This window comes from Schistocerca piceifrons, chromosome 3 (genome assembly GCF_021461385.2).
Source record: "Schistocerca piceifrons isolate TAMUIC-IGC-003096 chromosome 3, iqSchPice1.1, whole genome shotgun sequence".
NCBI lineage: Eukaryota > Metazoa > Arthropoda > Insecta > Orthoptera > Acrididae > Schistocerca > Schistocerca piceifrons.
In genome coordinates this window covers 577,900,913-577,925,337 of record NC_060140.1, presented here as the reverse complement: position 1 = coordinate 577,925,337, position 24,425 = coordinate 577,900,913, and positions in this window count along the sequence as shown.

Below are 24,425 nucleotides of genomic sequence, written 5' to 3'. Positions count from 1 at the left end.
CACACCATTAAAAAGCATCAACAAGTTTGAACACTCTCCTGCTGAAATGCAGGGTCCATGGATTCATGAAGCTGTCTCATACACGTACACGTCCATCGGCTCGATGCAATTTGAGACGAGACTCGTCCGACCAGGCAACGTGTTTCCAGTCATCAACCGTCCAAGGTCGGCGTTTGACGGGCCCAGGCGAGGCGTCAAGCTTTGTGCCGTGCAGTCATCAAGGACACCAGAGTGGGTCTTCGGCTCCGAAAGTCCTTATCGATATTATTCGTTGAATGGTTGGCACGCTGACACTTGGTGATCGCCCAGCATTGAAATCTGCATCAGTTTGCGGAAGGGTTGCACTTCTGTCACATCGAACGATTCTCTTCAGTTGGCGTTGCTCCGTTCTTGCAGGATCTTTTTCCGGTCGCAGCGATGTCGGCGATTTGACGTTTTACCGGATCCTTGATATTCACAGTACAATCGTGAAATGGTTGTAGGGAAAATCCCCACTCCATCGCTACCTCGGAGTTGCCGTGTCTCATCGCTCGGGCGCCGACTATAACACCACGTTCAGACTCACTTAAATCTTGATAACCTGCCACTGTAGCAGCAGTAACCGATCTAACAACTGCGCCAGACACTTGCTGTGTTATATAGGCCATCGTCATATGTTTACATAACTCTGTATTTGGATATGCATGCCTATTCCAGTTCCTTTGGAGCTTCAGTGTAGTAAGTGAACTATTTCTTCGTTATTAAGTCAGTAGTGTAAGAGTAAGGAGCTAAAATACTCATGCATCAATATCTGTTGTATGCTCCCCACATTTTTAGTTTTAAATCTTACAGCTTTTTCATAGACGTTGAAATTTCACAATTTTTCAGTACTATCTATATGGAGTTAGGAATCTGTATGGGCTAGGAGAAATTATTTTATACTTTTTAGTCGGTTTTAAAACCGTATTATATTAAAAATTAATTTTTATTTAAATCATTATTTTCTGCTCTTTAGTCTAGATATGAAAAATTTTTCAATCGATTTCAAACATTTTGATGAAATTACAACAGAGACAAGTAGTAAATTTAGGATTTATTTCAGTTTCTCTTTAGCTGACTGAACCATTATATAACTTCCTCCTATGTGTATCTCGCGAAAAGACAGTGAAAATAAAATTAAGAGAGATTCCAGCTCACACGGAGGTTCACCAGCAATCTTTCTTCCCACGAACCATTCATGCACGGAACATGAAAACAGAGAAATTGCACCGGTACACTGAGTAACCCCCCCCCCCCCCCCCCAAGCCACACAAGATAACGAGTAAATATTGCATTGTCGTCCTGTTCTATGCTATGTTTAACATTTCAAGTCTGTAGCTCATCGTGAAGTTAATTTAAAATCAACTGCAAAATTTGTACCGAACAGACAGACAAGTAATAAAAACGTGTCAAGAAACGACGTTCACAAAGACGTGCTGCCACTTACACAGATCGCTATGCATAAACTAACTCGGAACCGATTATTAATTATGTCTGGTCCACAGGGTAGAAATGTTGCTTGTATGCACTAGTATCAAAGAAAGGGTTAGAGTGTGGATTCACTGCTGTAAAGTAGCCCTTATTTCTATGTTGCTTCAGAGCAACATTACCAAATAAAGAGTTAAAATAATCCCTATAACGAAAAGAAAGAAACTGACAGCAGACGATTACTAGATTGGTGGTGAACACGTTTAGTACGTTACTCCGTGTAAGTGTTAAGGTGTAAGACTAAAGAGTGATATGAAATGGGACGATCACGTAAAATTAATATTGGAGAAGGCGAAGATTTACTTGGATGCGTTCTGGGAACGCGCAGCGCGACTGCAAAAGAATTCGCATAAAAGACCCTAGCGCGACTAATTCTAGAGTGCTGTTCCACTGCTCTGAGACATTGTTCAGTAGGCGTGACAAACATCTAACTAATTCAGAACGTGTTACTAGGAGCGTAACATGCCCATATCGACTACACCAATGTCTAACTGAAATACTCAGACAACTTAAATGGGAATCCTTGGCAGAGAGACGACGAGCTTTCGTCAAACTTGTTGGGTAAATTTAGAGAACTTTAATTCCAAGAAGACTGCGTCACTACAGCACTGACACCATCGTAGATTTCGCGTTGGGATCATGAGAGTAAAATGAGAGAGACTGGAGCACGTACAGAAGTTATTTTTCCCTCGTACAGTACGGTAATTGGCCTGCACAAGATCAACAACATTGGTACTATGTACCCTCAATAATGCACTGTACAGTAGCTTGTGGAGCATATGACACGGTACCCAAAAGTTCCCAAAACTTCTGTGGCACGCGCTTACACACGGTAGCACACTCAAACGCAGCTAAGAGCAGCGTAATACACGTTTCGTGCATCAGTATGCCTAGCGGCTTCGATGTATGTAGGCGCGTTTATTGTTCCGCAGTTTTCCATATTGACGTTTGCTTATGTTGCGATTTTGCAATGACCTACCTGAGAGAACGTTAGGGACGACCATCCGCCGGTATTACACAAGAAAATGACAATGTTGTTAGGCATGAGATTGTGACGGATCGTAGGCAGACCATCCACGACGTCTGGAACACCGTGGGATTGTCACGTGGAACACATGTCAGCCGATTTTGTCAGAAACATGGGACATAAGAAGGATTACTGCAAAGTTCGTGCCACGGCTCCAAAAGGAGCACCGCACGAATGCATGGAACTGATAGCACTACTGCGAACGGACTCCAATTGTCTTTCTAAGTTCCTTACAGGTGACGAAATTTGCGTTTATGGTTATGACCCTCAAACGAAAGAGCAATCATCCACGTGGAAAAGCCAATCTTCACCTCGGCCAAAGAAAGCAGTCAATTTAAAAGAAACGTCAAATCCTTCCTGATCTGTTTCTTCCATACTGATGGGATAATCCACAAGTATGTCGTGGTCAACGATTACTGGAGAATTCTATAGTTATGTCCTGAAGTGGCTAAGGGAGGACGTGAGAAAGAAACGTCCAGAATTTGGCGCAGGAATGACCGGGTCCTTCACCAACGCGAGGCCAGGATTCACATGACCTTGGCTCTATGAGATTTCTTTCTGTTTCCCAAGTTGAACATAAAGTTGACGGGACGAAGATTTGACACGACAGAAAAGATTCAAGCTACTTAGCCTGGTAACTCCACTTAACACGAGCAATACTAATGCACTCTCGGTAGCCGTTCACCCTGTTACAAAGAACTGCAAGCGTAATCATTTACATTCCAGCCGACGGTGTGTACTTCGACATCTGATCACGTGTTAGTGGGCTTAACTGTTTTTGTTTCCAGGCAGTGTATGTCAATCATATTGCCATTGCGAGAATGTTACAAAGATTTAAGAAAATGAAATTGCCAGCTTGCTACGTGCCGTGTTGTGACTGATACAAGCTTTGTGTGTGCGTGTGCGTGCGCAGATATTCGAGTTCAGATTAAGACTACTATAACAGAACCATTATTAGCTGCCGAAAATTAAGGGGCCTTAGAATGCTAATTTCTTAACCTTCCAACGCAGAGAATGTCGTAAGAAGAGGAGGACTCCAGCATTTGAAATTTTTCCGGTAACATAGCGGAGTATGATGGACGGCCACTTAGCTATGGCCAGCTAGTTGGAGCAAAGCACAGTAAGGTGTAAGAAACGTGTATGGAAGGAAAGATAAGTAACTCAGAAGTATTTTGTGTGTAGTGTGAAAAAGAGACTCCGGTTGTGGACCTTACATCTTAGCAGTTACGAAACAAGTTGGGCGTTCTACAGAAGTGCGACAATCAAAACCAGAGTACCGCAAATCACTGTATTCAACATGAAATAGTGATACGAGTGATTTCCTTCCGCCATCCAAACCAATTGGCCTTGTACAGCAAATCATTCGAGACTGTTTTAGTAATTTCCGGATTTCCATTATTGCACAGTTGAGGAAGGAAGTGTGTGCTGGTTATGGATTTCCAGCAAGATGACTTTTAGCATAGTTCAATAAATTTTGTTAAAGTGAGTGTATGCATGTTTTAGTAAACGGTTAATTTTTGAGGATGAACAAGCTAGATTAATTGATATTTTCCGTTTGAGTTTGTATCACTAAAATCTGTATTCTTGTTTTAGCCGGACGGAGTGCCGAGCGGTTCTAGGCGCTACAGTCTGGAACCGCGCGACCGCTACGGTCGCACGTTCGAATCCTGCCTCGGGCATGGATGTGTGTGATGTCCTTAGGTTAGTTAGGTTTAAGTAGTTCTATGTTCTAGGGGGCTGATGGCCTCAGATGTTAAGTCCCATAGTGCTCAGAGCCATTTGAACCATTTGTATTCTTCTTTCTATTCTATTACTAGCTGAATAAGATCATTTCTCTTGGATTTATTTCCATGTGTTTTCTGCGAACATTCCAGATCATTCGGGAACACAGTAAAAATGAACATTCAAAAAATTGTAAAAATGTTAGTATGCAACATTAAAAACTACTCTCGAATACTCAAAAACACTCACCAGTACTCTTGAATCCAGAAGTGTTCAACAATGACCTGATTTGAAATAAGGTACTATGCCAGTCACTTCGTTATAGAACACAGAGAACATTCCAAAACATTCAAGAACATTTAAAAAATTCAGGAACCTTCTAAAAAATTCTAAAATCCAAAAAATTCAGTAATATTTTAGAACATTCGTTGACATTCAGAAATATTCATAAAGCTCTGACAACACAGAACTTTTTTTACCATGAAATATAAAATGCTGCGAAAGAGACGGAAGATGCCCTTGTGATCAGCACTATGTGATAGCGACCACTTCACTCAATCACATCTCCAGAAGCATAACAGCTACCACAACCACTGAAGTACACAAGTGAATCAAGGGTAGCACCCGACACGAAAACCAGTGACTCGCGGTAGTCGCATAATACAAGATTTTTGTTCGCCACCGTACCCTTCAAAGTAGCTGTAGATGTAACTTATGATTGTCTACAGTTTGCGTTTATCGCACCGGACATTAATTCTGCGTAAGTCATGCTGAATCCCACAAGTCAGACAATGACGACTCTTTCATGCCCACACTAGCGTTTACGTATGCCTCTCGACTTCGAGAATGTATGTATCGAGGCCATCGTGAACGGCACGTTGAACTTCGACCTTTCTTTCTCAATAAGACTACACGTTTGGAGGTAACAGATCCGCTATACCGGAAGACAGGAACATGGGATGGAAAATTCGACCGGAGTCGCATCGCGGAGCAGCACTGCCGCGTGGCAACTCGTGCGCCGCCTCGGCTGCTGCTGCTGCCGCCCACTTTGCTTTAGCGTCGCCGCCCGCCTGGGACAGCCATTGTGTTTTTTTGCCCTTCGCGGCATCTGTGCGTCGCGTCCGGGAACCGAGCCACCCAGCAGAACAGCTTTCGCATATGCTCCGACTCTCTGACACGCAAACAAGTATCTTGTTCCTCAACACATTCCGTACCTCTGAAAACAGATTTCTTCCCTCTGCCGGCAATTGGCACTTTTTCAACAAACCGAACACAGCAGCTCGGGAATAAAATACTTGATCACCTCGTTCTTGCCTGTTTCTTGACGAGTATCTGAAACGTACTATGGCGATCGCAGTCATTGCTACAGAAATGCCATGGAAGTAATAAAGCTACGCTGCAAATTTTTTCAGATTCGCAAAGCACAAAACTAAACTGTTCTGTTACGTTTATTTGTTTGATTTTAAAAAATTTCCCTCTTACAATACGTAGTTTAACATGAGTATTAAAGTTAAACAGATGTCTTTGAGATGTTGCTTACCTCCTGTGGAATTTCTTTGGTGGGAGAGAGGGAGGAGGGGGTGCGGGAAGAGGGGATGAAGCGTCTGGTCTACAAGAAGACACACATACAAATTCCACTGGTTGCCCGTTTGGCTGAAGCTGCAGCCGTTATTTATTTAAGGGGAGTTAGAATGGGAAAAAAATTTTCACATTTTCGCATTTTTCTCTCATTATGAAATTTGCAATTTTCGGAATAATATGGTATATACATCACTTATAAACTCACATGGGAAGTATTTTATTGTTTTAAATAGAACATACACCGGTTGAAAATGTTAAAATTTTTGTGCGCATTACTTCAAGATCTAATAAAATCTGTAATTTGTTTGTATAGAAGGCTGTGGATCGCTGTGTTATAAACGTTATGTCCAGACGAAAATGGGCACCAGGTTGAGGAAGTTGAAACAAACTTTGAGAGACAAGAAACTTCATCATGAGAGGCAGGCTGACAGACAAAATGATTGATGATCTACAGCAGTATTATCGGATGGCCATTAGAAATAATACTGAGGATCTGTTGAAAATGAAGCTGGCAGTATGAGCTACCTTATTCCACAGACTGTCAACTGATGAAAAACCAATACACCACCTTTGCCCTCCTGGACCTGATTCATGGTGCAATTACCGCAATGATCAATACTCAAACAGTTCATACAGCCATAAAAATTCCATTACTGCAGCAGTCATGGATATCATAAAAACTATTTACAGAGACCTGGCAAATCCTGAATTACTGAAGAAGTGTCTGCATGGTCAGACTCAAAATCCCAATGAGTTGTTCAATAATGTTATATGGACTCGCTTACCAAAAAATGTTTTTGTTGGAATGAAGACAATAACGTGGGGTTTCAGTGATGCTGTTATTGCTTTTCATGATGGCAAAATTGGTAGGGTGAAAGTGCTACAGCGTTATGAGAATTAATCCTGGAGCAAACTGCATCAGAGAACTTGAAAGGATGGACAAGGTTCGCATTGATAAAGCAGAGTATGCAGCACAATTGGCCACTAAGGATCCCAGAAAGAACAAAAGAAGGAAAAACTTGGAAAAAGATCAAGATGATGATATACAGTATGGCGCAAGGTGCTTCTGAGTGAGTTACAGTCGTTTGAAACTTTAGAAGCCGTTCCTGAACATTCACATTTTCTGTTGCATTTTTCCCTAAATCTCAGAAGCCACTTCTAACAGAGTATTCAGATTTTCAGGGAGTATTAACATACATATCCTAAATCTACTGAACTAAAAGGAGGACATAATGTTACGTATAATTAAAATTATTTAGGATAACGTACAAAAAAGTACACAAAATTTTAACAGTGTAATTAAAAAATTGTATTTCCGAAAGCAGTGGCTGAAATGCAATTATTGTACTTCAGTAGACTCAGAGCATACAGTTTAATGTCCTGTAAAAGTTTCATGTCAATGGCTACAGCCGTTCCTGAAATACAGGCAAGCCAAAAGTCACTAAATTTAACATTGTCGGGATAGGGCGTTCCAACTCCCCTTAACACGTGATTGTTTTGAGCATGTCACACAATCATCAGCACGAAGATGCCACTTGTGAACAAATCCAAACGAACGACATTTTCAGGAACAGCTCTAAGACAATATTCATTGCACGGCAGTTTGAACGCCGTCTCTGAAAATCACTAGCGTCAAAGCCTACATTGACATTCAGCGGGCAAACAGTGCATCTGCGACATTTTTGTCACACAAAAAAGTGTTTCTATCTCCTCTAACCGCTATACATATAAATATTTACACGGTGCATGTGTTACTACACCGTGAGTTAGAGATATATTACGATTTCACAGAAAAAAAACAGTTTCAGAAATTCATCGTCAATCATGCTTCAGGTCAGATACGCGAAAATTATCTCAGCATTCTAGCAACACCGATCATTACTCAAGGGGCGTGGTATGCATGAAAAAAAAGGTGTATTTGCTGAAGGTTTTCAAAGTTAAAGACTAGAACGAAGCGTCTCGTGTGTACTGCAGCTGCACACCTGTCGGCCGGCCGGAGTGGCCGAGCGGTTAAAGGCGCTACAATCTGCAACCGCACGACCGCTACGGTCGCAGGTTCGAATCCTGCCTCGGGCATGGATGTGTGTGATGTCCTTAGGTTAGTTAGGTTTAAGTAGTTCTAAGTTCTAGGGGACTGATGACCACAGCAGTTGAGTCCCATAGTGCTCAGAGCCATTTGAACCATTTTTTGCACACCTGTCTGATTTCCGACAGCTGAAAGTGAAGGGGAATACTTGAGTGATTCGGCCAATTTCGGGGAACAGTACGGAGCACCTACGTGTTTGCACTGCAGCAAAACGCGCACAGCGGAAAAGGTATACTACACACCAATTACGGGGAGCAAACATAGTTTCCGTTGGCGCAAAGCCGTGCACACGCCGCCGGTATTGCGCCGGTAAATATTATGACGAAGCTGTTCGCCGGTAACACGTGCACACACAGGACATGCGGGGGCGGCTATTTGTTTACTTCTGAAGCGCACGCGTGGCGCGAGGCGTGTTCCGAGGCACGCGCATGCGCAGTAACGCGCTTCTAAACAAAACGCTGCGCCGCGCCGGCCAGAGAGCGTTGCACATCGAAATGGGCATCAGAGCGCTGCCGGTCTGACGTTTTTTCAACGCCAGTCTTACTTTGTGCAGCTAGCTTGTGCTGTGATACTGAGTTTACCGACTGGATCTAAGTCAAAACCTACTAAAGAATGGATCATGAGCGAGTGAGGGCCCAACGCGACCTCTATAAACATAGCTGTGGTATTACATCTGACTTAATTACACTCAACAAGTTGGGCTCAGGCAAACAAAGAAGGAAGTGATATAGCACTGTGTTCTTGCCGGCCGGGGTGGCCGAGCGGTTCTAGGCGCTACAATCTGGAACCGCACGACCGCTACGGTCGCAGGTTCGAATCCTGCCTCGGGCATGGATGTGTGTGATGTCCTTAGGTTAGTTAGGTTTAAGTAGTTCTAGGGGACTGATGACCTCAGAAGTTAAGTCCCATAGTGCTCAGAGCCATTTGAACCACTGTGTTCTTCATTCCTGGTGGCCTTTGTTCTTGCTCCAATTTTTAGACTGAGGAAATTAATTTTCTAAATGACATTTATCACAGCAACATCTCCTAGAAGCTCCTCCAACAGCCACGCCAGTTCAGTCCTGCCAATTTAGGTTTTCCAACAAAAATAACGTCATCATGTACATAGGTCCAGTTTGAAAAGAATGCGACAGATAGTCGGCCGTAACCTTATAGCAGGAACCATGCGGCATTTGTCTGAAATAATTTATGGATACAATGCAAAACCTAAATTTAAGCTGGCCGGATGAAGACTGGAGCCTCCACACTCCCGATTACAAGGCGACTCTTGTTTAAAACAGTGCTATCTGATTCGATTCATCCCAAGTATACAATACTGTTCTCGCACTCCTGTAAACGTGGCGATGTTGTTAGAGTTCGTATTCCAAACACCAACTACTACTGGATTTCATGGCAATTTATGTTATGATTTTGACAATCACACAATAAATGTTATTTTCAGGCTGGTTCCATTACTAGAAATTTTAAAGCCAAAGGAAGAACACATTTAATTGATACTTTACTAACGGCTGTTCTGTTGTGATGAAATCTCTTCTGTGCATCGAGCGTGTCCACTTCTCGCGTAACTTTTTGTCAATTCGGAAACTTAACATACTATCTTTTGGTCCCGACAAGTGTTTGCTTTTACAGACAGGGACACAGCACTTCTGTATAATTCAGCAGATATAGTTGACAGTGTTACTAATAACAGCTGACTCACATATAACTGCATCAATTCAGGAAGACGGCGATGGCTATTATAACACTACCTTTCGTTGTTATACTGTTCTTGAGAACAGTCCAAATGACGTGTGACTTCCATGGTAGTATGAATACCGTAAAACGGATGGTGCGCAGGTTTAGTTGCTACTGAGATCGCTGCCAGATCCTGATAACTTGTCACTGCGCTAACTGTGAATTTACAATAATGGTCACACAGTTACGTCATTTCTTGTCCACTCATATTTTATAACAAGTCCATGGTGACCCGCGAAAGTTTGGCGGAATCTCCACCGGACGCAGAGACTTGCCTTGAAGATGGCTAAATTCACGACACGAGGCATGGCTATCAATGGGGCCAGACCCTAATGAACGTAAAATTACTGCCCCAATTACAATCCAAATTGAAGATTTAATCGTCCCTACATATTTGGAAATAGTGAATTCGTCCAGCAGCTAATGATAATAGCCGTCCCACTGCGCGAAAGCCGGCCGGGGTGGCCGAGCCGTTCTAGGCGCTACAGTCTGGGACCGCGCGACCGCTACACATCGGAATACGGTCGCTATTTGGCGCAGTTGTGTACACACCTGCGTCAAAGCAAGAATTATCGTTAAGGCCCTGCAAGAAGATAAAGTTAATAGAAATTTTTGCTATATGTGTTGTGCGAAACTTACGTTCTCTGTCAACATGCGCGTAAAAAGGTAGATTACAGTTTAACGCTCCGTGACGAAGAGTTCATCAAAGACTGCGATCGACTAAAATGTAAGGATGGGAAAAAACCGTATTCTTTACACAGGAAACATCCTGAAATTGGTTTTAGTCGAGTTAGAGAAACCGTGCAAATAATAAAATGACAGGACAGGACTGGAATATGAGCACATTCGATTTTTTGCTAATGTTGTTCCATTCGTGATGCAGGTACCTTAACACAGATGTAGTGAATTTCAATTCACGTTTGTGTCGCTGACGGTGGGGGGAACAGAAAGAAGAAGTAGGATGGGTTCGCTGTCAGAATATAGCCTCCTGGCTTCTCTACTGCAAGCTCTTTGCTTTCCATATTTTGGGAAGTAACAGTATGGACCAAAACAAGAAAAAAATGTCCAGTAAACATGTGCTCTAAAATGCATACGTGAAGAGCTATGAGCACTTTTTCATCTTCGCTACTTTGAAACATAACTCTTCTAATAAGCAAATCCTCATAACTTTTAACGTATGCATTTTAGAGCGCATATTTACTGGACCTTTTTTTTTGTTTTAGTCCATAGTATTAGTTCCCAAAATATGGAAAGCAAAGAACTTGCAGTAGAAGAGATTTATTTCACAGTATCTAAGATGAAAAATTGCTCGTAGCTGCCGGCCGCGGTGGTCTCGCGGTTCTAGGCGCGCAGTCCGGAACCGTGCGACTGCTACGGTCGCAGGTTCGAATCCTGCCTCGGGCATGGATGTGTGTGATGTCCTTAGGTTAGTTAGGTTTAAGTAGTTCTAAGTTCTAGGGGACTGATGACCTCAGATGTTAAGTCCCACAGTGCTCAGAGCCATTTTTTTCTACCGTTCCACTCTCGAACAGCGCGCGGGAAAAACAAACACCTATATCCTTCCGTGCGAGCTCTGATTTCTCTTATTTTAATATGATGACCACTTCTCCCTATACAGTGTGTTAAAAAAAAACGTACGGCCAAACTTTCAGGAAACATTCCTCACACACAAATAAAGAAAAGATGTTATGTGGACATGTGTCCGGAAACGCTTAATTTCCATGTTAAAGCTCATTTTAGTTTCGTCAGTATGTACTGTACTTCCTAGATTCACCACCAGTTGGCCCAATTGAAGGACTGTAATGTTGATTTCGGTGCTTGTGTTGACATGCGACTCATTGCTCTACAGTACTAGCATCGAGCACATCAGTACGTAGTGTGCGTACGCTTCTCAACAACAGATTCGGTGACCGATGGATTGGTAGAGGCGGACCAATTCCATGGCCTCTACGCTCTCCTGATCTCAACCCTCTTGACTTTCATTTACGGGGGCATTTGAAAGCTCGTGTCTACGCAACCCCGGTACCAAATATAGATACTCTTCGTGCTCGTATTGTGGACGGCTGTGATACAATACGCCATTCTCCAGGGCTGCATCAGCGCATCCGGGATTCCATGCGACGGAGGGTGGATGCATGTATCCTCGCTAACGGAGGACATTTTGAACATTTCCTGTAACATAAAGTGTTTGAAGTCACGCTGGTACGTTCTGTTGCTGTGTGTTTCCATTCCATGATTAATGTGATTTGAAGAGAAGTAATAAAATGAGCTCTAACATAGAAAGTAAGCGTTTCCGGACACATGTCCACATAACATTTTCTTTCTTTGTGTGTGAGGAATGTTTCCTGAAAGTTTGGCCGTACCTTTTTGTAACACCCTGTATAGGTGCGCGCCAACAAAATATTTTCACACTCTGAAGAGAAAGTTGGTGACTGAAATTTTACGAGGAGGTCCTGCCGCGCTGAAAAACGCCTTTGTTTTCCATGTACAAAATGTAGTATCGTAGCTTATCGATAATGCCGGAGCTGGCGACTCGATGAAGATTCCTGCAGGTGCCACGAACGGCGCTTTGAACATCGCCACCAACTCGCCGACCTGACCGGTGAAGAACCTGGGCCGCCGACCAGAGAAGACCGCCAGGACGGTGTTACAAGCAGTAGTTGGGCGCCTTCTTCTACTTAGAGATTAGTTGCGTGTTGCTGGTTGTGTAAGATCCTCATTTGTTTTCTGTTATTGTGAATAACTCACCTTTACTGTACTGGGACGAAGACGAATGAGCGCACTACGTGAGTAGTGAATAAGATCCTTGACACAGTGTTGAGTTTCTTCTGTGGCTGACTTGCTAGTTAGTCAGTCGTGTAGCGCTGGGGCATTCTTACTGGAGGCATAGTAGTGAGCAGTTCAGGTTTTTAGAGAATGAGATCCGTTTTCTGTGAATCTGCGAAAAGTTATCTGGAATGCTTTATTGTCGACGTGAAAACTCGTGTATAATACTTTCTCGTTCCTTTTACTGATGGAGAAGAAGTGCTTGTGACATTCTGAAATACCTAGGTACAGTCTCGGTCTTTTCCTCAGCGCACACTGTCAAGATTTCGTATTTTTGTAGTGCAGTTTTTTGTTTCTGTCGTTACGAGAGAGTCAGTGTTGCTCAGCAATTGAACACGATACTGTGTATGTTACAGGAGAAAAAAGTTTATTCAGTTCTCTCTCACATACAGACAATTTTTTTTTTTTAGGTAGCTTGCGGTTGGTGCCGACGATTACACCGAACCGTTGATAGCTAGCACTACCGGCAAACGTTCAGCGTACAACATAGGCACACGCCCGTGTTGGGCTTCTGCTTATAGGAAGCCACGGCTGCCCCAAGTTGTGGACAGTGCAACAGTTCTTCAGCACAAGTTGAGTAAAATATATTATTCAAGATGTACTAATCTGCTTGCCTGCCCAGATTCCTACGGCGACAGGTCCTTTTGGTCACTTTCTACCCATTAATCATCAGCAACGAGTACATGACATTTGGTTCCTCGGAACACAACGGCTACAGACTCTCATAGCAACTCAAAATGTCTTGTTCTATACCGTACCGCAATCTTACATTTTACGAGGGTTTAGTAATCCACGGTTAATGGAATACAGAACGAGCGTGCACCATTCCTAGGTGTTCCAAAGAGCAAGGTACCTCCTTTTCTCGAAGTCTGCCTCCGTGGCTGAGTGGTCGGCGCTGCTGGCTGCCTTCGGGAGGACCCGGGTTCGATTTCCAGTACTGCCTGTGACTTCTTTGGTGGGAGGACTTGTACGGGGTGCACTCAGCCTCGTGAGGCCAAATGAGGAGCTACTCGATCGCTTAGTAGCGGTTCCGAGGTCAAGCAACCCGGCACCGAGCGGGAGAGCGCTGTGCTGACCACAGCCCCTACATACCGCATCTAATGACGCCACTCGCAGAGGGTGATACGGCGGTCGGTCGGCTCCGATTGACCCGTCTAGGGCCAGAACGCTGAATTTTACCTGTCTTACCTTATCTTCTTCTTCTGATACAGCTGCTCCTGCAGCAAGCCAGTAATTGAGTGATTCAATGACTAAATAATAATGTGCTTGCCGAAGGAAGAAACAGCCCTGCTTTCAAGAGTGCCATATGAGTCGCTCGCTTTTTTTAAGCACACTAAAAAAATGTGTATGCTACTTACTTAATTTACCTGAGGTTTTCGTCCTCTGATGCCTTCTCAAGACTAACTTACGCCACATTTTTATACTTGTGCCGCATTGTCGTTCTAATCTTTTATGGAGCGACTGTTCTACAAAGGCTGTCACATTCCCGGCATTATCTCTTCTTATAATCGCCACAACTGGTTTGCATTAATGGAACCGACAGACTGCACTCAATTACCGAGGACGCTAAAGCGTTTCTACGGCTATATCAGTAAACCATATGCCACCGTATGGCGTTTGGTGGAGGAAACGTAATTTACTAGCACCACGCTACCCCATGGTACTTCATTAGTGATTGATGGGTTGTTAGAACGACCGTGTAAGCTCTAACTCATTACCTAATTTTACTGCCACGTACTCGCGGTATTTTTAGAAAAACTGATGGTTTCTTGACTCATCCTTGAACGTGGCTAGTCGGAATTTTTAGACTGAGCCTTTCCCAGATTATAATTGTCCTTGCCGTAGCGCTTTCCACTGTAGACTGCTGAACATTTCCGAGACGCTCTTTAGTTGATTAAACAAATGTGTGTCGAATTGCTCAGTTCTTTTATTAACATCCATAACTTTTCCCTTACTCCAGCCTAAACAAATTAACGGTCGATTCTCATTCGACCGAATATTTTCCTTGCGACCGTCTTTGTGCGTGCAGTGCACTTTCTTAAGGTTCTTAAATCCTCGGAACGTATTTCGACGGTTTCCTGTATTTCGACGGTTTCCTCGCGTACAATCACGCTCAATATTTTCGATGAGGACAGTACCATTCAGCAGCATTAGAAAGCGTTACGAGTAGAGGAGCTATAACGCACGCAAGGACGTCGTGAATCGTGTCTTCTTCGATAGGTTTTTGGAGCATGAAACAAGGCATTCGGGTTTAGCTTCTCTGTCAACCTTTGGTTATAATAATAATAAAATAATAATAATAAAGCGTTACAGGAGAGCGCAAAAAATACAGAACATCTCAGGCAACATACTAACGAGCTAAATTTGGCATGTAAATAGAGAAGGAGAACTGGAAATTTGTGGTAAGGACTATGGGACCAAACTGCTGATGTCATCGGTCACTAGACTTACACACTACTTAATCTAACTTAAACTAAGCTAAGGACAACACACACGTCCATGCCCAAGGGAGGACTCGAAGCTCCGACGGGGGAGCCGCACGGACCGTGACAAGGCGCCTAAGACCGCACGGCTACCCCGCGCGGCAGAGAGAGAGAGAGAGAGAGAGAGAGAGAGAGAGAGAGAGAGAGAGAGAGAGAGAGAGAGAGAGAGGTGAGAGAGAAGAGGGGGGGGGGTTAGATGGGATTTTTTTTATTTGTTTATTCATATTGATTCAATTTTCAAAAACATTGCTGAATGACACTATCACAGGTATATAAAAAATAGTAAACATCACATCCGGACACGAATATTCAGGCTTTCGTCGATTACACATTACGCTATAGCCGACATATTCGTCTTGTCAGTAACAGCAAATGTATTGATGATTTGTAAAATAGACTTGTATAATAGAACCAAACTGTTGCTACGAGATTTTACTTTAACCTGGTGTCGATACCGACTACGGGTGTCTTCATCAGAAAGTCCAAAACAATTACCTAAAAAGATTACAAAATCATTAACGTAGAAAAAAGTCCAAGAACAGATGGTTACTGGACCAAACAGATTTTTGAGGAAACTATACTCATACGTCGTAACAGACGAATAGGTTTAGGAGGACAATGCTCCCACTATGTAAAATAACTTACGATATTTAAGATAATTTTCATTTATTGTTGCGTCTCAGCTGTGCATTTTTATTTAGATTACATGTTTCGATCACACAGAACCACATATCAGAGTACTCTCATATGTGGTTTCAAGAAGACAAGACGAGTTACTGACGCCAACTACCTACAACTGAAGATGATCCTGAGTGATCGAAATACGAAATGTAATTACAAATGTACAACCCAAATTGTTTTTCCTTCAAAGACAGAGTTGAGACTACAAGACTAAAAGGCGACGTTCGACACTGGAATAAACTTTGAAAAGGATGAGACATGCGAGAGACAAATCTTTTTATCTGGCAAATGTTTGTTAAGTACAGTACTCAGAAAATCGGAGACGTCCTGAGTCACGGAGGTATTTCATTTTATCTCAAAAATTATTCTGAGTAATTACGGCGTAAAGAATCTAGTGGGATGCAAAATACGGCACGCTGTGAAGAAATGCATATTCACGAAGTAATTTTTATGTCGGAAGGAGTTAGCTAGCGCCTGGAGACTGAAATTCCCTGCATAAAAGGGTCGACGAAGGAGAGAGGTAAGAAAGAGTGAGACCTGAGCCAGTCGCCAGCGCCGCGGGCGACGCAGGAATGCCGCCCACAGTTGAGTGGTTGTACACGCAACGTCCGCCTGCTGCATTCGCAAAGCGAGCGCGAGCTCCAGCCGCCGCCGGGAACGACTAGCGGCTCCCGGCGGAACTAAGCGGCCAGCGCCGCCGACGTTTCCTTTTAACTGCAGCACGGCAAAAGCGCGGATTAAAACTTGCCAGCTAAACAGAAGCTTAATGGCCTCCGCAGGAAATAAATCGGGAGAGAGGCAGGTCCCGCAGCACGCGAGGGACCAGAAGCTTGGCGGCGTTTCTCGCCAACGCCATTATCAGCCGGCCCACCTGCAAACAAATCACGGCGCTTTATCGTCCCGGCTTCGCGGGGCTATCTGCTCAACTGCTACTACATCTTACGGGGATTCCCCCGGGTCGCTCTGAATAAGCGCCGCCTTGATAATACTGAATCTTACCTACAGCGATGGTATCTACGACTATTACGGTTCTCTGGAACAGTGCTGACACTCCGTTAAATAGTCCGTTACCGCACACAGCTAAGAGGCGACGCTATATTTCATACTTCCAGCCATTTTAGTAAATAGGTCATATCTAGCATAGACCCTACTTCCGAGAATAGCTGCCGCAGAAGACGTCAAATGGAGCCATCACGCTACACTGCATGCTATACTGAAGAGCCAAAGAAACTGGTACACCTGCCTAATATCGTGTAGGGCCTCCGCGAGCACGCAGAAGTGCCGCAACACGAGATGGCATGGACTCGACTAATGTCTGAAGTACTGTTGGAGGGAACCGACATCATGAATCCTGCAGTGCTGTCTATAAATCCGTAAGAGCACGAGGGGGTGGAAATCTGAACAGCACGTTGCAAGCCATCCCAGATATGCTCAATAATGTTCATGTTTGGGGAGTTGGGTGGCCAGCGGAAGTGTTTAAACTCAGAAAAGTGTTCCTGGAGCCAATATCAATACAGGACGTGTGGGGTGTCGCATTGTCCTACTGGAATTGCCCAAGTCTGTCTTACAGAGCCTCCATCAGCTTGAACAGTCCCCTGCTGACATGCACGGTCCATGGATTCATGAGGTTGTCTGCCCACCCTTACACGTCAAACTGCTCGATTCAATTTGAAACGAGACTCGTCCGACCAGGCAACATGTTTCCAGTCATCAACAGCCCAATGTCTGAGTTGACGGGCCCAGGTCAGGCGTAAAGCTTTGTGTAGTACAGTCATCAAGGGTTCGCAAGTGGGCTTTCGGCTCCGAAAGCCCATATCGATGATATATCGTTGAATGGTTCGCGCGCTGACACTTGTTGATGGCCCAGCATTCAAATCTGCAACAATCTGCGGAAGCGCCGCACTTCTGTCGCGTTGAACGACTCTCTTTAGCCGTTTTGGTCCCGTTCTTGCAAGATCTTTTTCCGGCCGCAGCGATGTCGCAGATTTGATGTTTTACCGGATTCCTGATATCCACGGCACACTCGTGAAATGGTCGTACGGGAAAACCTCCACTTCATCGCTACCTCGGACATGGTGTGTCCCATCGCTCGTGCGCCGACTGTAACACTACTTTCAAACTCAATCTTGATAACCTGCCATTGTATCAGCAGAAACCGAACTAACAGCTGCGCCAAACACTTGTCTTGTATAAGCGTTGCCGATCGCAGTGCCATATTTTGTCTGTTTCCATACATCTGTATTTGAATACGCATGCATATACCAGTTTCTTTGGCGCTTCAGTGAATTTCTTACACCAGCCGTATAGCAGTTCGAATGGCTCTGCTACAGGTCGGTTGGGTGTGGTTATTAATTTTTAGATAAAATGTGAAAGTGGGCACTATTTCTGACATAACGTTAATTAATCATCCTCTCTAATAATGAACTGCGTGTCCTACGACTACTAAATGAGAAAAGATTTCAATCGGTTTGATTTATTTTGATAAAGTTATGTATAAAAAATTAAGAAACAATTGAAATGCTAATGCAAAACATCTTGACATATCTGACAGGTGGGTGGGTGTGGGGAGGCGAATGATGTTACAAGAGTTGACTGTCGGTTAAGATACGCACATGAAGAAGAAAGCGCAACAGGCGGAGATGCTGGAGGACTAAATGTTGCTGCCAGGAAAGAGAAACATGATAAGTACGTACAAGGCTTAGAAGCGAAGAAAAGACCAAAAGGTCTTTTATGAGTAGCAGCCAGTGTCCAAGAATGTAAAAATCGTGCACAGTTTTGAATGTATCAAATGAGTCTGAAACCCGTAAGAAAATCTCGAAACGAACTACAATCGGTACAAAGTATTAGAAAGTACGCGAATTTACTGATCAGTTCCTTATGAAATGAAGCGCTACAGGTCACAACTCATTTCTCGTGTTGAATGTTTTTCAGCGATACAATTAGGAATCGGCTACAGTGAACTTTATACATTAAATTGTACTCAGATTTTATTATTATATGTTAACATTGGCAGGAGAAGGGATATTAAATTAATTACACTTCCTATTCGTGTTGGAAATATCACTTGCTTGTTTAATTACTGTGGACTATGAAACTAACAGCATTAAAACAGCAGTTTCTCAGTTGACATCGTGCGGTTCTTCCGCTATTAAATGCCAGCCAATCCGAGTATTTGATGACAGTGTGACACCTCTTTTTGCGCGACGTCAAATATCTTTCAGAAAGAAATACGATAGTGTAATATCGGCCCTACAGGGCGGCATCTGGCGACCGTTGTCTATGCCACTGTGAATGCAGCCTTGGAGCAAAACCTCCCTGGGAGTAATGATCAGATCCCAGCGGCACGGTTCGCACTACAAAGGTGAGAGTTTCACGCCGTGGCACGCGCAGCGCAAGCTCCGTCGCTGTGGGACGCAAAGCCAACAGCTAGCGCACGTGAGAGGCGTGAGGCGACAAGATAAATACGTGAGATGCGGCTCAGCTCAAACTCTGTAATTGGGCCGCGTTGCCAGCTAGCTCTGCACCGGAGAGCCGGAGTGTAAAAGGTGCCTGCATACCAACACTTCAGATAATGGATAACGAATACGCCTTGTTGTTGTTGTTGTGGTTGTGGTCTTCAGTCCTGAGACTGGTTTGATGCAGCTCTCCATGCTACTCTATCCTGTGCAAGCTTCTTTATCTCCCAGTACCTACTGCAACCTAAATCCTTCTGAATCTGTTTAGTGTATTCATCTCTTGGTCTCCCTCTACGATTTTTACCCTCCACGCTTCCCTCCAATACTAAATTGGTGATCCCTTGATGCCTCAGAACACGTCCTACCAACCGATCCCTTCTTATAGTCAAGTTGTGCCACAAACTTCTCTTCTACCCAATCCTATTCAATACCTCCTCATTAGCTATGTGATCTACCCATCTAATTTTCATCATTCTTCTGTAGCACCACATTTCGGAAGCTTCTATTCTCTTCTTGTCCAAGCTAGTTATCGTCCATGTTTCACTTCCATACATGGCTACACTTCATACAAATACTTTCAGAAAAGACTTCCTGACACTTAAATCTATACTCGATGTTAACAAATTTCTCTTCTTCAGAAACGCTTTCCTTGCCATTACCAGTCTACGTTTTATATCCTCTCTACTTCGACCATCATCAGTTATTTTGCTCCCCAAATAGCAAAACTCCTCTACTAATTTAAGTGTCTCATTTCCTAACCTAATTCCCTCAGCATTACCCGACTTAATTCGACTACATTCCATTATGCTCGTTTTGCTTTTGTTGATGTTCATCTTATATCCTCCTTTCAAGACAATGTCCAATCCGTTAAACTGCTCTTCCAAGTCCTTTGCTGTCTCTGACAGAATTACAATGCCATCGGCGAACCTCGAAGTTTTTATTTCTTCTCCATGTATTTTAATACCTACTCCGAATTTTTCTTTTGTTTCCTTCACTGCTTGCTCAATATACAGATTGAATAACATCGGGGAGAGGCTACAACCCTGTCTCACTCCCTTCCCAACCACTGCTTCCCTTTCATGCCCCTTGACTATTATAACTGCCATCTGGTTTCTGTACAAATTGTAAATAGCCTTTCGCTCCCTGTATTTTACCGCTGCCACCTTCAGAATTTGAAAGAGAGTATTCCAGTTAACATTGTCAAAAGCTTTCTCTAAGTCTACAAATGCTAGAAACGTAGGTTTGCCTTTCCTTAATCTAGCTTCTAAAATAAGTCGTAGGGCCAGTATTGCCTCACGTGTTCCAATATTTCTACGGAATCCAAACTGATATTCCCCGAGGTCGGTTTCTACCAGTTTTTCCATTCGTCTGTAAAGAATTCGCGTTAGTATTTTGCAGCTGTGACTTATTAAACTGATAGTTCGGCAATTTTCACATTTGTCAGGACCTGCTTTCTTTGGGATTGTAATTATTACATTCTTCTTGAAGTATGAGGGTATTTCATCTGTCTCATACATCTTGCTCACCAGATGGTAGAGGTTTGTCAGGACTGGCTCTCCCAAGGCCGTCAGTAGTTCTAATGGAATGTTGTCTACTCCCAGGGCCTCGTTTCGACTCACGTCTTTCAGTGCTCTGTCAAACTCTTCACGCAGTATCGTATCTCCCATTTCGTCTTCATCTACATCCTCTTCCATTTCCATAATATTGTCCTCATGTATGTCGCCCTTGTATAGACCCTCCTTCCACCTTTTTGCTTTCCCTTCTTTGCTTAGAAATGGCTTTCCATCTGAGCTCTTGATATTCATATTCGTATACGCCTTGGTTGGGTACAAAAATCAGCAGCGCCAATTTCGTGTCATGTCAGATTAGCTCCGTCGTCTGCCACGAGACAGTATTACAAGTTACTTTCGGAGCGTTCAAAAACAGACCCTCTGCGCATTTGGTCACATGATAATTTAATCTAATATACGCCATGGGAAAAAAATATAACATCTAAAAAGACGACGTCGATTTTGAGCCGATTATAGAGCGTTCCACCGGAGTGATAGTAGATGTAATGACAGTAGTTTGAACGTCATCCGTCAGAAATGCCGTAGTGAGATAGCTACCAGAGCGCCATCTGTGTCCACCATTTAAAAGGAAATGTCAGTGGACATAAGTCTCAGTGTGGTGCAGAAGTGTAGAGTAAGACGGCCATGGTCTTCAGCTAAGAAAGCAGATTCTGTCTGCATGCAAGTGACTGTCGTTCACGCTTACAATCTACATCCAGTGACAGCTGTCTCGAATAGTGCATTTGTCCGACACACATTGGTACCACGCCAGACCATATGGTCCGTGGTGGGATTGGCTACAACTGTCGTTCACGTTTGGTGTTTGTAGGGGGAACACTGACCAGCGCTCGATGCTTGCAGAATGTTGTTTGACCAGTTCTTCTGACGTTCTTGCAACAGGAAGGCGATGTACTGTTCCAGTAGGATAAAGCTCACCCTCATACTGATCGTAAAACTCCACGTGCTCTGCAAGAATTGGAGCAGTTTCCCCGGTCAATACGGTCGCCTGATCAGTCTTCATTCGAGACTTTCGGCCATGATGGGGCGACAAATCACTTATGCGGCTCGGACACCCGCAACTCTTACAGAGCTACGCAAAAAGATCGAGCACCAGCGGAATAACGAATCCCAAGACAGTGTCCGTCAGCTTTATGGTTGACTGCATGCAAGAGTCAGTGCCGCATTGTCAGCCATGAAAGGTACACGACGCACCGAAATTCGTGTCTCTGCATTGGTCCATACGCTGTACCTCAGAACCGCTTGAGTTACTGATCTGTAAACTTAATCATTCCGTATACTCCACAGGTATAATTTCTACAATGAATTTTGGATGAACTGAGAAGAAAAAAGCCCTCAAAGGATGTTCCATTTTTTCCGGCAGTGTAATAGACAACAGAGCTTCCCAGTTGGAAGATGATTAACCAAATGGTTCAAACGTCTCTGAGCACTATGGGACTTAGCTTCTGAGGTCATCAGTCCCCTAGAACTGAGAACTACTTAAACCTAACTAACCTACGGACATCACACCCATCCATGCCCGAGGCAGGATTCGAACCTGCGACGTAGCGGTCGCGCCGTTCCAGACTGTAGCACCTAGAACCGCTCGGCCACTTCGGCTGGCAAGATCGTTAACCGCCGCATGGTGTAAGGCGTCTTGCCACGGTCCGCTCGGCTCCCCCCGTCGAAGCACAAAGCTCCTCCCTCGGGCATGGGTGGGTGTGCTGTCTTTAGCAAATGTCAGTTTAAGTTAGATTAAGTAGCGTGTAAGCCTAGGGACCGATGACCTCAACAGTTTGGTCCCACAGGAACTTACCACAAAAATCATTAACGCTCTGGTAACGGGACCGAATTAGCGTTCTGAGAGGACCAAGGTTCATATCCTCTATTTTCGCTTGCCGTTGTTAGCATACACCAGAATGCTCCAGTTGCATGGCTCACGTCAATTAATACTAAACTGCACTGATACTTTATGGTTGGAGGGTTGAAATTAAAATGTTTTGTATCACTTCGTGAATGGTAATTTTCATTTGAAAGGTGAGGGGAAAGGCGGAGGCAAGACAAACTTTATGATACTCGAGTAAAACACAGTTTTAACTCCAAAACGTTATATGGTAAGTAATAAAAAGCTGCAATGAGCTAATATACACGACAACTGAGTGTTAATATACACGGAAATGTAATAAAACATAGAACAAAACGCAGAAAAATGCATTCATAGTCGCATTTTCTTTGATAAAACCAAGTTAGTCACCTAGGAATTCCCATTAAACACTTTAATCATGAGAAACTTCCTGGCAGATTAAAACTGAGTGCCGGACCGAGACTCGAACTCGGGACCTTTGCCTTTGGCGGGCCAGTGCTCTACCTCAGAGCTACCCAAGCACGACTCACGCCCCGTCCTCATAGCCTTACTTCCGCCAGTACCTCGTCTCCTACTTTCACGAACTTACATTCTTATATCTCTCTTTCTTCGGAGCCATCGCCAATGTGAACTGCCTACCCACAACTAGCATCATGGAGTTTAACTGCCTCGTTGTCACGTCGTAGTTTGCTCCGCTTAGCATCAGGCAACGCAACAGGTATACCAAATATTTGTTCTGCTCACTGTGCGACGGAAGACAATCGAAATTACTCGGTGTTTCAAGTAAGTCTTCCCGCTTCAGGTGTGGCAACAAATCAATATATTTGAAAATTCCTGGCGGATTAAAACTGTGTGCCGGACCGAAACTCGAACTCGAGACCTTTGCCTTTCACGGGCAAGTGCTCGGCCATCTGAGCTACCCAAGCACGGCTCACGCCCCGTCCTCACAGCTTTACTTCTGCCAGTACCTCGTCTCCTACCTTCAAAGCTTTACAGAAGCTCTCCTGCGAATCTTGTAGAACTAGCACTCCTGAAAGAAAGGATATTGCGGAGACGTGGCTTAGCCACAGCCTAGGGGATGTTTCCAGAATGAGATTTTCAATCTGCAGCGGAGTGTGCGCTGATATGAAACTTCCTGGCAGATTAAAACTGTGTGCCGTACCGAGACTCGAACTCTGGACCTTTGACTTTAGCGGGCAAGTGCTCCCGAGTTCGAGTCTCGGTCCAGCACAGAGATTTAATCTGTCAGGAAGTGTCATATCAGCGCACTCTCCGCTGCAGAGTGTAAATCTAATTCTGGAATCAATATATTTATCTATTTTACATGTCTAGAACTCAGATAATACAAAATGGTGAAAATAATAATGTAATTCTGCCAGGTACTGCTGATTTTCTGTTACACTGACCGTAAGCTCCAAAATTCCATTGTCTTCATAGCCTTGTAACATGTTGAATATATTCCGTGGTGCAAAGATCAGGCAGGTTCCTGCTGGCCGGGAGATGATGTGCGTCGTGCAGGTCAACTTAAAACGATTACACGTGCAAGATGATAGCCTTTTCGTGGCTATAGTTTGTAAGCGTAAACAAGCGAGAACTCACACAGGCGAGGGGAGACTAGCGGTGTGGGAGAACTCCCACCTACCATAATCACAGATTTGTTCTTCAAAAGCAGCTCACACTTTGTCACAGCGATTGCCGATGTCGTCTGATGTCGTGGGAGTCATACTGGAAGCGTGTCATGGAGTCATTTCACAATAAGAAACACCCCAAAACAAAATCAGGTGAAGAGCACAAAGCATTCCATAACGGCTACAGCGCAATTGCTTGCTGAGGTTTATTGCAAACGAGGCTGTTCAGGACCGACCTCTACTGGCATATTTCCAACCCCACACCTACAACTGCTACGTTAAAGT